Genomic DNA, 16,313 nt, shown 5'->3' on the forward strand with positions numbered 1-16,313 from the left:
CACTGGCAATAATAATGTGAATATGTTTGGGGTTTCTGCTCACAAATATTTCAAAAAACACATTAATGGACCATAGCCCCTGGCTATTACCACCACAAAACACTCCCTAACTAGAACCTTTTATGAATATTCAGCTTTCAGCCTGGAAATGCTATAAAACAGCAACACTGACTACAAACTACCTTCTCCACTATGAAAGAGCCTATTTGTCAAGCTGGGTTGTGCAATACACGTACCTGCTATATTCATTATCAGTCCTTGAAATTTCTCTTTCCATAATAGCATTATTGATAAATTTTATTTTCAGTCTCAGTAGTTCTGTTGGATTTTAACTAGACTACTGCTGAAAGCTTATTTGATTTCTATATTTAACATCTTATCTTTACAGGCCACATTCTGAAATGTATTTTTTTAATAAGGTATTCTGAACCAATATTAATATTTTATTTTTAAAATAAGTAATGAATAAGTAATGATAGGCTGTCTTTTATAAATATCTGAAACAGTTAAAATTGTTGCCATGATAGTAGCAATCAGTGGTGGGCTTCAATGAGATCTTGCTCATTTTCCTTTCTTAAAAAATGAGCAAAACATGTAACAAATAGGCAAACAAGGACACCCCATATCCAGCGATGCTTCTTTAGCCTGTTCAACAGTGTTGAGAAGCCCAAAGTCAACCCCATGTCTCTAAAATTGAGAGGGGATTGAAATATGTCTTGTACAAACTAATGATATTTCTGAATAATGTGAATATAAATCAAGCTTTTCTTTGCAAGCAGACGAGTTATCATTGAACTTCAAAGTATGTTTGGTAGGAAAAAAGGCAGAAAATTACAAAAATTACAAATTACAAAATGACAAAATTTATAAAATATAACCTTTTAATAAATCTTTTTTTTTTTTCCCTATGTTATAGAGAGTAAAGCTGCAGTGACACAGTCAATAGCAGATATGGGAAGCAAAGAGCAGATCCTATAGCATGCTATATGGCAAAGAAACAATGAAAGCTAATCTTACTCTGCCTACTCTCTTTCATCATGACTGTTCAGCCAGTGTCTTGAGAAAAATTTGGTCTAGTCACATAAATTTGCAGTAGCTTGAATCTGTTTAGGTGGAGTGCAAAGGAACTGAGGATCTGGAAGTCACCCCTGCCAAGATGAGAGTCAGAGCACATGCCTTTTGCATAACCCCTCACTTCACAGCTGCTTTTCAAAACACGGCCTGGCTCCCTCTCCCGCAGGCTGTGCTCAGAGCCAGGGGTGCTGGATATGTTTGAACAAGTGCCCTGGACGCTCTCTTTACATATTAAGCCAACCTTCTGTAGCAGCCAATGTAGATTTGGCTTGGAGAATATTTCAAGGGTGCAAAAAACAAGTATGATATGCAAACCCTTCCTATAGGCGCTTTATGTTTTATTTGCACAATTTACATTGTCCTTGGCATTTGGTAAATGTGATATTTTTTCATGCACACTTTCAGCTAACTCTTTCACTGCTGTGAATATAGGGTATCTAGCTAGGCAGGCTGAGGGTTTATTTAATAATGTGAAATGAATGAACACATATTAAATAGAACTTGACCCAGTGGACCAGAAAAATAGCTGTCCAAAGGCAAAAAACAAGTCTCTGCTATACAGTACAGGCTAGGGCAAGAAAATATGCTACTGACACGTGGTGAATCACAGCAGAAAACTATAACAAAGTAGATTAGCATGATAGTCAGCAGGAAAAGTTCTACAGCAATTGTTAGCTAAAGGGTAACTGTGAAAAAAAAATAGGAATAGGATGAGCCTTCAGAGTGAATGCACTTTTGTCTAACCAGAAGAGGACATGCAAAGAACCATTTCCTAATCTAAAGTGGAAGGTCCATTCTAGCTCCTCATTCTTGTATTGTTCTTTACTTTGTGTTCTGAGAGACATTAAGGTGAAATAATTCCAGTGAAATGCTGCACTTCAGGAATGAATTCAAATTGGTACAACACAAGCTTTTGACCTCAGACTCTTAAGTGGCTCTTGATACGTGTTAAAAAATAATGGCCTTTTTCAGACAATGATATATAACTAGGTTTGGGTGATTATTAATTTTTCTGCTTGAAGGTAATTAAATTCAATGTCTTTTTTAAAAGAAAGTTAATTTCATTGAAATCAACCAACATTTTTTGTCTAAGAACTATAGATAGTCGGTGCTGACAACTTTAATGTAATGCATACTCATATGTAAATAAAATCAGACATTTTGAAAAATTAGGAAAACTTTATCCTGTCCAAGTGATCTGTCTTATTTTTATTTTATGGCTTAAACACATTAAGACAGTAATTCCTGAAATGGGTACTATTTCAGTAGCTGTCTGTGCAGTTCTTGCAAGAGATCCATATCCTGAATAAACCCTTGAAATAAATTATTAAACCTGCTGAAAAAAATGTCCTACATAATCAACAGAGATCTACCCTTTTTATGATTTCTCATTAAAAATTCCTGGGAAAATTGCCAAACTGATGTGATACAAACCTTCTCTAGAAGGGACTTCTGGACATCTGGCACATTATGTAGCCTAGGAATGGCCGAGGAATGACCTTTTCCCACTGTTTTCCCTGAGGAAAGACAAAGGTAAACAGAAGTCCCCCTAATCCTTGAGGAAATCAGCAAGGGGGGCATCCCTGGAAAGATGATGTAGCTGTTTTGATCTGTCAAACTGAACTTGAGATCCACTGACAGAAGCCTTATTTGAGCAGATGGATTATTGAAGAGGAATGCATTTAAATGTAAGTATTAGGGCATTCATTTAGCATGGAACACAATTACACACATATGTTTCAAGAGAAAAAGAGTGCTTTGAGAATGCATTTTTGGCTAATTATATTTGTAATTAGATTAATTAAATGTCAATTATTTTAACTATTCTTCTGAAAAATAAACATTTTTCATTTACATTTTTTTTCTATAAAGATGCTGCAATTGCCACAATTTCTGTTTGATGGCAGCTCTTGGACTTCAGTAGGACTTCTGCATGCACGTGAAACTGTCCTACAGAAGTTGCTGCACAGATAACACCTGGGAAGTTCTGCTAGCATTCCTAGCTGGTATTAGTGTACTCATAACACCAAAACAGAAAAATAACCTTGACCCAGGGGTTTTCTTTTTTATGTTATATGTTCCCATCTTTCTTCCCTTGACCTGGTCCATCAGGGCTGAGTTGCAAAGCTCACAGTGCTCTTGTGAAATTGCTTTGGCTCACAGCAGGAGGATGGTTGATATGTCTAAGTCTAAAGATATGTTCTTGAAATGTTATTGAAAGAAATATCCAGTAACCACGTTGGATTTTTTCCTATGAACTCCCAAAGGAAAAGAGACTGTAAAACGAAGAGACTTGCTTTCTCTTGAATGTGTCACTGCCTTCAAAGATTAATTTGTCTTCCCTACACTATCTTGACCAGATACCTAAGAGACTGTTGATGTTATTTGGCAACTTCCTTCTCCATGGATCTAACTTTTCAGTGTGTAAAAGATCACATATATTTTTAAAGAAGATCAGCGGTAGCAGAAGCATGTTGATTGTATATAAAGCTCAAAATATCTAGTTCTGTCAAAGTCTACATAAATTGCACACACTTTCTTCTGAATCATATATATTTTTAGATTTAAAAATATACCTTTTTAAAAATTTAGGCCCATTGCCTAAATTGGAGGTGTTTTCATACTGATGCAAAAAGTACATTTACTGTGTTTTTATGTATTTAAAAAGCAGCAACTATAGGATGCTGAGAATGTTTTGATTAATGTTTTTATTTTTTTGATATGAGAAATCCTTGATGAATGCATAGGAGCTCCCTTTAGGACACATTAACTTAGGTGCACAATAGAATTTTGGTCTGAGCCAGGAAAAGGAATTTACACCCTAAGACAAATTGTGCCCAGTCTGGGAACTCACTGGGAATTAAGGTGATATAAATTAACACTAAATTTGGAACACTTGATCCTCAACCTTTGTGTCTTACAATGAATTACAGTCACAAAACAGAAAGAGAATGAAGTATATGGCCCATGTCTTTTATAATAACATTCCTCTTGTGAGCCAAGATATATCATTATACAGTTCAAATAACATAACATAACGGCCCAACTGAGCTGGGCTAGTCACACCTAAGCAAGGACACTTTCATATATTTTTGTGTTATCACATTTGTATAAAGGCAGATTTTCTTCAGCTAGCATGTAATTCCAAACAGTAGAGCATACAAATAGGAAACAGATTTTGTGCTGTATCCATAAATCCTAAGCTACAGAGCTGCAAAGTAAACTGATTTATAGTTCTGAGAATTATAAAAAAAAAAAAAAAGTTACATTATAAAAATGGTTTGGTTGTATAAAAATGAAAATTTAACAGGATTCACAGTCCTTCTAAAGTTTGGAACTGGATCACTAGATAGGCTTTGTTTACGTGATCTCTCCTCATATGATTAATATTAGCTCACAGTATGTTATTTTTAAAAGTACTTTTTCAAAAGGCATAAAAAAAAATCATGTTCTCATTTAACTATTTTGTTTTTAGTTTTTGTCTGCTGCATTCTTTAGCTAAAACAACTACATTCTTTTTAGTGGATCCAGATAGCGAATGATTTATAAAACCTCTGCACTAGTTTTGAGTTATGAAACTGACTATAAAGAAAGACTACAAAATGATCTGTAAACAATGGTTATTCTAAAAGGATGGTCTCTTTGTTAAACTCTTCCTATTACTTTCTATTGATTTTAAAGATTAATTTTGCTTTAAGGTGTGTTGAGCAATAAAAGTCCTATGGAGTAGGGAAGAGGATTAGACAATAGGAGCGGAAAGTCTTCAGAAAGAATTTATTCCTACAATCTCCACAGCTTCCTCTTATATATGAAATTTACTTTGCAGCTAAGCTGTTAACAAGTAAGAGAATTTGATATTTATAGAAGCATGTTCTCAGTCCAAAACTATACACTAATACACATTTTCACTACTAATTCCTTAAAAATGAAATTGGGAAGAGATTTTTTTGAAAAAATCACAGCTTAGAATGACAAATTAAAAACACAATTCCAGTTCAGATACTTGGGAGAATTTCAGTTGAATTCACTGGGATTCAAACTGAGCCCTAAGACATTTAACACCACTTCTAATTGGATTCTGTCAAAAACCTGAAGTACTAGAATGATTATTGTCTACCAGGAGCTCCTCACTGTAGCAAGTACAAAATCACCCAAAGCATCATGGCAAATGCAACACAGACAGAGATGGAGAAGAAAACATGCTGGGAAACATTTAACCAAATTTATGATAATGTGGTGTTTAGTTTCGAGCTTAATAATCCTTATTTATATTCAATGGAGTAAAACAGACAACTGTGAGGTGCATAACTTATTTATTACATGAATCTCATTTTTACAGTGTCTAATTATTTTCATTCACTTTATAAGAAGCTTTTTTTGGCTAGGTAATATATACTAATCATGGAGGCATTCATGCCACCCTATGCATGTCACACAAGTCTGTCTTGCCATGTGTCGCCTGAGTCAAAGCTGAGGATGCTTTACCTTGTGGATCTCACTAGGCATAGAAAGGGAATGAAAGAATGGTTTACAGATGCTCTGAGGAGAGGGAGGGGAAATGAGAGGGGGGGAGATGTAAATATTTTCAGAAAAAAATTATGTAAATTATCATATGGCTTTGCTGTCCTGGCTTGTATGTGTTCTTATGGGTTCAACATTAATTACTCTGGTAGAAGAGCACATTTCAGTCATGATTTAACTAACACAACTAAAATGTTCAGAGCTGTTTTTATTTTTCATTTCTACCCAGGGAAAACAGCTATGCAGGGGAATTCTTTAGACATGGATGTTCCCTGAGTTTGTGAAGGAAAATGGGCATCTGATAGCAGTTTAGAGTTGTCCTGACTGAGACCTGGAGCGTTTGCTTTTCTAGTTTCCTCTCTTGAAAACAGCCTGTAACGTTCAAGTTATGACAGCAGGACCAGTTTATGGACATTTTCAGTGCTGGTCTGTATGCACAGACTCCTGACTGCACAGTTCTCTTAGTCATACCACGCTTTGATAATCGAGCAGAAAAACTGAGCAGGAACATATCTTGTAAAGCCAATACCCTGGAAAGATCACACCCAACATCCTGTTCATCTGTGAATCATAGAGGAGGGAAAACAAAAGATCATTAAACAAACATTCCTACAGATCTCCAGTTAAAGGTGTTCTTTTTTCTGTCTGATGTTTCCTGGGAACTCTGCAAGCACATCCATCTATCCATCAGCAATGTGTCACTTATGGAGTCTGTGCCCTTTTAGCCTCCAAAGTCCCACTCGTATGAACTGTTTCCTCTGCTCCCCCTGCCACTTCTGCAAAGTCTCCGTCCCTCAGCTTTTCATGCTGTTGGAATTTCCTATGGAAACGACTGTAAGTACAGATCAATTACTTAATTTAAGTCCAGTCTCCTCTGTCATTGCCTTTTGTGCCTGTATGTCAACCAGTAAGGGCATGACTGATCAGGGCAAGAGGAGATTATTGGTCATCAGATACTCTGAAAAGGCAGCAGGGGAAGACTTTGCCTGTTAAGGCTTCAAGAGCTCTGCTGGCAAATAGGCTGCAAGATCTTCAAAACTCTTTCAGCCAAAGGACTGGCTATCCTAACATGAGATTCCAAAGTCTTTGCCTAAAAAATTGTCCCTTGCAGCAGGAAGACTGGACACACACATCACATTTTGTAACCAAATTTTATCAAGTTCCTGGTCATTTCCAGTGGTATGATGCTGATAAGAATGTCAAATTCATGGAAAATTGCATAGTCCAAGGCCTGAGGTTGCTTTGGTAATATTACATTTTGATTTTTTTTGAATAAAAGTTCTTTGCAATTCCCAATTTGCTTACAAAAATGAAAGAAAGTATTTCAGTCTGAACTGAATGCATCCCCTGAGTTTCCTGTAAAGAGGCTTATTCTTTAATCAATTGAAGAACTCTTTTGTACACAGAAGTGCTCACAGATTTATATACTAGTTTCATGGTGATGACCAATTACAAAAACAAAAAGCAAATGACAGTTGAAAAGGGCAACTTGTATTCAAAAGCATAGCCCAGATTGAAGAAAGTTTGAAGGAGTTATTGTTTCTGCATATAAATCCTATTTCTTTTATGCAGTTTTACCATTTCCAGATGTGAAGTTCCTGTGATAGATACAAAAAAATAAACAAAAAATACACATATAAAATTATTATATCATACATTGGCACAATCACGGCATGAATCAAAGCAATAAATAATGAGGATTTTTTTTAAAAAAAAATTATTTATTTATTTATTTATTTATTTATTTATTTATTTATTTATTTATTTTTATATGCAGGTAAATACTTCCTTCATAATCTTTTGGAATTACTGCACTGAAAGACATGAAAAACATTTAACCACATAGTAAACGGCCAATGGAGTGGTGTCACTTCTGTGACTACACTGGAAAAGCTCATTTCTTCTTCCCCCAACTTGTGTTGTAGTAAATACAGAATTTTAGTGATTTTTATCTATTTTTATGACTTTTCAAATACCAAAAATCACAGTTTCCTATATAAGTAATGTACAAATAAATATGATAATTTAATCACCATTTCTTTTGTAATGAGCACAGTATCAAAAGTTGATGTATAGACTATAGTGCATAATGACAATATCATTTTGGACAAATCCAAATTATGGATTTAACTTGTTTTCTCCCTTTCTTTCACATATAGATTTTAAATGAAGCTATAATAAACATGAGAATGAATGAGAAATAATCTGAGGTAAAACAGAAGATAAATATGTGAAAATATTAAAAAAGTGACAAAGCATGAAAAAACAAAGGATAAAACAGAATGGAAAAAGGAAAGAAAGAAAGAAGGGCAGAAAAACAAGTAAGGTGATTATGAGACTGATATGGAAGCAGACATTTAACATTTTTACTAGGATATTTCCAGAATATTGTCATATATCTGTGGGAATATATCTTGATTATTTTCATTATGGAACATAATTCCATGGTGGCGGGACTTCCATGCTTGGGTTCCAGTCTTTAGATTTTTGGCACTTTTTGGATCTTCCTTTCTATAATATTAGTCTCCAATCAGTCATTATGCATTTGCTGAGCTAGTTTTTTTCATATTTATCCAACTTCTATTTAGAACTCATTGGGCTTAAAATTATTTGGTGATCTTATAATACAATTTTATTTTATAGGGAAAAAAAATAACTCTTGCATAAATTCTGGCTAAGACAAAAGGATGTAGGAACAGACCCAAAGCATATGGGTTAAATTAACGCCTGCTGAGTTGCAGTGCCAGCATTTGTCTGATTTAATGACATGATTTTAAATAATTGGAGGGGGGTCTTGAGCATCCTCCCTGTGATTTTCTGATGGATTAATTTTAAACAGAGGCGCAGGGAACATTTGGGACCACTAGTGTGAATGTTTTCTGTTGGTTAACAGTGAATAATTGGCCTAGTTTCTTGTCCCATTTCTCCTTCAGAAAAACATAATTAATTCAAATGTGCTGGCCAGTGATATGCATAGCTGAGCTGCAAGCCGTGCTAATAAGGCCAATCTCAGGAGTGAATAAAGCAGATCAGATGGTCAGGAGTGGGACAGGCAACAAAAATGAATCAATAAGAAACAGGTCAGTCAAGTTCAGCCTATCATTACATAGGCCAAGAATATTTAAAAATATAAAGATTTATTTACAATTAAACACTAATACAAAAGTAAAAGAATATTAGAAGTGACATTTTAGGTGCTGATCATGATTCTGGAGTTTAGAAGTGAAAATCAAATGATAAAGTCTGCTTTTCCTAGCACCTGAGTAGTTCTTTCAATGACTGCTTCAAAAACACTTTTTTCAACATATTATTTTTCCTTCAACAACCACCTCTTTTGTTTCATGGTATAAGATGCTACCTGGTTTTAAAGGATTGCTTTTCAAGCTGTTAAGACTAATAAAAAAAATAGAATTATTTTCTTTTTTGATTAACTTAGGCAAACATGCAGATGTAGACCTAAATCTGCAACTTCATTTATGTAACAGAGATTAAAATTCCATACAAAAACTGTTTTATGAAAATGTTGTAAAGAATGTATGTGTATATATTTAACATGGAGAGCCATTTCAGAAGAAAAAGTGAATTATCTAATCAGAAATAGTATATTGTGCTGCATTTTGGTAAATACTGTTGTTTACAACACACAAACTGGAGAGTGGATCGTAAGTACATAATGCTCTACTTATACCAATTTATTTTTAGGATATAGAATACCTGGACTGGGAAAATGAGCACATTCATTGCAAATCCAAAATTGAGTGTGTAATGTTACCTGCAATTTAATCACAACAAAAGTAGCTTTTTCTTGGTAGATAGCTCACTACAGAGACTTTATTTCCTATATTTCTGCAAACTAAATACAACAGCCCCATACTTGGAGTTAATCAGTCTGTTATTCCCTCAAGGTTTTGAGCAACTTTTCTAACTTGGTTAAACAAGAAATATCCAGTTTTCAAAAAGTAGGCAGGTTTTAAAAAGGGATGGTGCAGAATTTTTCTAATATAAATCCACCTTCTTTGCATTCTTTGAAGATAAGCACATCAAGGTGTCTCCTGTAATGCTGTGCATCTGCACAATGATGTGTTTTAAATGAAAGCAGAATTTAGAAATAAGAACTAGTGGGACAAAAAACTGAATGGTAACTCAATAAAACACTTATGAGCTGAGAAATGTTTGGAACTTGAACAGAACAGCTGGAATTTATAATTTCTGCTTTGCAAAAATTTTGTCTTTCCTGAAAAATATGGGGTTTCATGCCTGAAAAGTCTGAATGGTTTGTTCAGCAAAGAATCCCAACTTTTTGCTTTTGGATAAATTTGCAAATTGTGAGAAACTTCCCATGTTTATACTTCTGAAATGATTTTCCTTGTACTTGTGTCTGCCTAATCAAGTGAAATATTTTTTTCACAAAAAACTTTCAAGAAAATTAAGAATTTTCAGTACAATCAGAACAATCTTCCCTTACTCAAAGCTGTCCTGGCAAAGTAATTCTGACCAGTTGTTTGCAATAATAATGACCTCAGGACGATATCTCACTTCAATATCATTTACATGAACTTGGAAAATGTAAATCAGTCTATTAAGTCAAAATGCTGTTTTTATTTAGACTTAATTCCACCTTAAAAAAAGTCAATTGAGTCTTTGTGTTTTGAAATAAACAAAAAAAACCCAAACAAACAAAAACCCAAAACCAAAACCTAAAATGAAACTACTTGTTAGTAATATTTTTACAAGTGTTAAAACCAGAGGAGACTTCTTCACTCAGCCAGTCTGAGTTTTTCTTTACCACAGTGCAAACCAGGAAGAAAGGGAGCTGATAGCAGCCCAGATCTGACCTGATTTTTAGAAGAGCTGAACACAGAGTTTAAGCTGAAGCCAGCAGGCCTTGCAGCTGTGTGGTTTTCTTGCCAATCAACCAGTTGGCCCAAAAATAAGAAAATAGCTTTAAACTTGCTAAGGACTGGGGAAAATGATCATTGGTTATTGACAGTAATAAAGGGGCATTACTTTTATAGTAGCTTGACCTCCTTTATTTTAAGAAAGAATATACAATGCAACATTTATTTTGGAATATAACATCATGAAGCTTAAGCTGAAATTTCATTTTCTTTAAGATGGTGGTATTCTTTATATCATACCTGGGATAATGTTACAGAGACTAGAAAGGAAAACATTGTCCAATCTCTGAGTCGCAGGGGGGGGTATGTGACAGAGTCAAAACATGCCTTTTCATTTCACTGAGCTGTTTCATGTGATAGATATTTCCAACAGCCTGAAAGTTTATTATCTATAAACTGTGTTATAAAATCAATTATTTAAGTACTGTTTAATATTATTAGAATATTAGAACTGGTGAAGTAATATAAATATATATTCCCAAAGGAAGGATTCAAAACCATTTGTTTCAGGATAAAAATCTGCACATTTTAAAATATCTGCTTTCACAGTACATGTATGAGCCCCTAAGTTATCTTGGATGATACCTAAAAACCCACCAAAAATTCATGAAAGTGTTAGACTCATAATAAACTAAAATGGAGAAATAAATAATTCCTTAGTCCATAAGTTATCTCTATGATGCTTTTCATACACTTTTTTCTTCTCAGTTCTCTTCTGGTCCTCAACAAGCACAAAAATGTGAACTCAAAATAGCTGCCCATGTGCAGAACAGCCCTTCACTAACTCCTTCTAAAAGTAAAGGAAGAAACTAAATTTGCAGCAGCATCAGCCATGAGCTTGCTCCTCACTTGGTCTCTACTCTCAGCTGGGAAGTTTTCTGGGAGTGCTGGGCCACGCGAAGGTGAAGCCATGCTATGCCTTAGCTTCCTCTTATGTCAATTTTCTTCCAAAGTCTAAAGGCCAGTTTGAATTCATCCTTCACATCTAATTAGTCTGAGGACCAGATCTCAGATCTAATTTTGTTATATTTCCAGAAATGCATCTCAAGGAATTCAATAATATGTCTTTTCCCATTTCAATTGTTCCTTGAGTCTAGTGTTCTACTTTCTTTTTTTGGCTCTGCACCAAGATACCTCACAAAAACTTTTCATAATGTCCCCTTCTGGTTTATCTAATTATTTATTTCTGTTTTCAAAATACATTTCACTGAGGGAGGCCAATACATTTCACTGAGGTTCAAGTCTCCTTGAACTATGAGGACCTTGCTGCTCCTCACCAGAGGGCTTCAGCAATCTGAGGCAGTGAGAGTCACAGAATGTACCTTCCCACTGCCAAAGTACCTGTTATTTCAAAGGATGTAGACAATAATCTTCCCCTTCTATTTCGGAAATCTCCTATGCTGTGCCACTGCACAACCAGTTGAAATGTCAGTCAAATATGATCACTGCATTTTGCATTAAGTATTTTTGTGAACATTGAGGAAACAGCAAGAAAACCCCATGGTTTATCTGCATAAAACAGAGAGATTTTATTTCCTTGCAAATCACTGCAAATCAATCACAGCAGATGGAACTCATAATTCACTTGATCTGGGGTTTCCAGTAACTTGAAGTGACAGTCAAGCTAAATCTTCATATTTCTTTAATTGTCTGGTTAGAGTCACTGGCAAAGCAACCCACAATGGAGAATTTTACTTCTGAGCCCTGCTGCTTGCTCCTCCAGGCCATCAGCACTGCTCAGTAAGGGTAGGTTCAGCTTGATGTGGTCCTTTTGGAGGCAAAACCTGTTATCCATCTAGTTCTTACTCAGTCCTCCGCAGTTCTAACACCTGTTATAAGCCTTGGCTGTAAAGCATCTGTGGAAAGGGCCATATTTCCAGGGATCCTTGATCATGTGGGGTTTTTTCTTTATTTTTTTTTTGTTTGCTTGTTTTAGTTTGTTTGGCACTTTGTTGTTATTTCTTGTTATGATGCTCTCAATATTATAAGAAAAAGTCCATAATTATTTTCTGCTGAAGGAATAAGTTCTGTTATTTTTCTTCAGTTGGTTGGTGTTGTTTGTTTGCTTGTTTTGTTTTGAGGGTTTTTAGGTTTTTTTTTTATTTTTGGGGGGTTTGTTTATTTTTTTTTCCTGATAGTAACAGTGATACCTTTATATCTGGGCTCTATGTTCTTCAGTAGCTGAATTTATTTACAGAAATTCATTCTCAGTGCAAGCAGATAATTTCCTTCCGTCTTAGGTGAACTGGAAACACCATATTAATATTATTATTTTCTGCTCAGAAAGTGTAAAAGTTGGATTACTGTGCATATGTTTAGAAGACTGGCAAATCTGATGCTGTTGATAGCTTTTGGAATATCTTATTTTAGATTTTTTTGTTGATCTTCCCATCACAGTTTCTCTCAGAGAACTCCTGGTTACTTTCTTAAGCAGCTGTAGAGATGGAATAAGCTATGGTAACCTTCTAATCAAAGATTTAATTCTTTGTGAGTTTTAAAATTAAAAAATTGTTCTGACTTCTAATGAAATTAAAATGTTTCAGTCATACTTCCTGATTTGTGATGACACTTCCACATAAATAAATAAAGTCTGTACTGCATATCTTTCAGTTGTGAGAACAACTTGTGATCCACTTGGGATCCAATTCAAGGTGATGAGAGAAGTGATGGAAATACTCCATACACTAAAAAAGACTTGTCTGGATGGAGGATGGACATGCTGAGCTCTTTTAACCTCTTCAATAATCTTGTGATTTCTCTTGGGAATGAGAAAGTTCTTTCTTTTCAGTGGATTCCTTGGCAGTGACTGTGCATATATCCATCTCGACTTTGACCTCCAAAGCTCACAGCAGTCGATTAAGCAGCATATCTGTGAACTGTCCTACTTTAAACAGTCCTGTCATAATGTCAGACTTATTTTCTTCAAACTCTGCCTAAGTAACAATGCATTTTGGATATATCCTGGTATTAATAGCCGAGCAATTTTATTCTGTGTTTTGAACCTCCCATGGAAATTGATTTTTTATTACCTATAATTAAGCTCAAACCAAATTGTGATCTTTAAATGGTCTTAGACTTGCATGTACCAGCCAGCATGGTGAGCACATTGGAGCACACAGCCAAATTGGAAACACCTTGGCCCAGTGTGTCTCTGCAGAGTAATTTAAGGATATGCCCATACTGGTTTAGCTACTTGCCATCTGTAAAAAAGGCAAACAAAATGGCTCTTCTCTGGCTCTAAGGCCAAATGTCATAGTTTACATCAGAGGTATGACTAAACTCTGTCCCCCAAACCTCCAAAACTGCACAGCTACATCCAAACTATGTTAACATGTAACCTTACCTTGTACTCCCCAAAGGGCTTCTGAGCACTGGGAAAGCTCCAGCTGAGGTGGGAAAAGCCCATTCCAGGGCTGTACATTAAACAGTACATGTCAGTGGGTCAGTGATCTAGCCTGTGCCCTGGATGAGTTTTGTTTGCCTGTATATTGATGGAGCCTAATTATTGGCAAGGTGATAAACTGAAGTGCAGAGATATTTTGAATGTGTGTGAGGAAGGTAAAAAGCAGACAATGTTCTTTAACCCCTTCGTCATGGGTAGGAAACACAGGAAAATAATCTGATTCCAATTACATTCATAAGAAACAAAACTTTACTGCCAGCCAGGAAATTCACAGCCCATTTCCAGCTTTAAGCAAAATGTCATGGCCAACATATAAACTGCTTAAAAATGGCTTTATGTAATGAAAGTGCTGACAGATCTTTAATTATATCCGTGAGTGTGACTATATAGCTGAATAATTTTCAATTCTTCTTTGATTCTTGAGGTCTGAAGCAATTTTACTTCACTGTGAAGTGACATCTACCAGAGTACCAGTGTGAGTAACTTTATTTTAATATTAAACATATGGAATTACAAACTGATTATTTCCTAAGTGTCCATAACTTTGCACTGGCTCCAAAGTAGTCAATTAAATGTATTATCATTAATAAAAATGTGTTTCTGTAACTGTGGAAGTGGAGGAATAATATAAATAATAGAATATAACATAACATAAAGTAACATAACATAATATAATAATATAATATAATATAATGTAATATCATATCATATCATATCATATCATATCATATCATATCATAATCTTACTGATTTTTGGTAACTTATTCTACCTACTAATTATCATTATGGCAGCAGGAAAATTCATTTAACATTGGCTAATACTTGAAAGTTTAGGAACTTTTGTCATCCTATTATAATTTTGCCAGACTTCAACAGTTTGCTGCAACTTGCCCCTGCCAAGTATATGCCTAAATCTGAAAGATTTTCCCTTCTTTGCTTTCTATCTTTTTTTATATTTTAAGTGTTACAAGCAACTCAGTTAATGTGGAACTTTATAATGATGTGATAAATTACAGACTTATGTATATGGTTAAGCCATATGCAAAGAATATATATATATACATCTATATGTATAAATAATATAATTAATATAATATAATATAATATAATATAATATAATATAATATAATATAATATAATATAATATAATATAATATAATATAATATAATATAATATAATATAATTAATATATACAGCCCAGCAAAGAATTATATGTTTATGTAAAGTTATGCTGTCTAAATAGTCCAGATGATTCTAATGATGCACATTTAAGCTGTGCAATATAAAGCATGTCTATATCTATTTGTGTAGAAGAAAGTACCTTACAGTGTCTATTAGTGGTGAAAGCATTTCAGTTTCATAGAATAGAAGTTCAAATAAGAGTAAGATCATTCATGTAGAATTATGGCTGATAAAACTTAGATACAATATGTTTTTCAAATATCAGTATTTAGTCCAGCTCAAAGTACAGCACAAATCCTATTAACAAGACTGCTAGATCTAAGTGCCTGAAAAGGAAAATAGTATGAATAAATTATTGTCATAGATCTAGTCTAAAGTTTAATTTACAATTCAGAGGCTTTTGTGGGGATGCAGTTTTAGCAAACACTGATGATCTATGTATCTGATGGAAGGATCTTATTACAAATAAAGAGATATTTTTCAAGCCTTGAAGATTATTGAAGGATACAAATTCTCCTGCCTTGCAGCTGAAATATATGTATGTGCAAAGTGGAAATGGTCATGCAGTTTTCCCATTGTGAAAAATAGCACTAATTATGCAAAAAAAACCCCAAACAAAACCTACTCATCCTCCCCCTCAAAAAAGCCTTATTTATTTCATACCAGAGCCTCTTGGTTGACTTGACTAAAGGTACTTTTCTCTAAAGCCTTTCAGTAAAGTAGAAAATTCAATTTCCCTGATACACACATATTTCCATGTACCACCGACTCACAGATGAGCAGCACCTGATGATTGCAATACAGGGCTTTTAAGTAGCAAAAATATCTTTGACTCCACTTACTTCAAAGAGGAAAACAAAGTTTGCTTCTTGGCTGGAATTTCAAATACTGCTGAAGCCAAGCAGTTTGATTCCAATAATGTAGGTGGAAATAGGTTCCTTCATTGCACCTTTATGTAAAATTGAACAGTGGCAGTCATTGACTTACAACCCCAGAAACCCCAAAGACTTTTTGTGTTGGTGGGGAAGGAAGATGAAATGGTAATTCCCAAATTAATCATAATAGTCTCATGTGCCATCTATAAAAAACATGAAATTTGTCTTATCAGCTTCTTTAAATTAATTGTCTTTGAGTCAGTTCATTAACTCAATTGTTTTACGTTCTTGCTACAGAAGTTCAAGAATAACACACTATGCCCCCATCTTCTTCACAACAGTACCCTATGATATTATGG

Source organism: Poecile atricapillus, chromosome Z, assembly GCF_030490865.1.
Source record: "Poecile atricapillus isolate bPoeAtr1 chromosome Z, bPoeAtr1.hap1, whole genome shotgun sequence".
NCBI classification, from domain to species: domain Eukaryota; kingdom Metazoa; phylum Chordata; class Aves; order Passeriformes; family Paridae; genus Poecile; species Poecile atricapillus.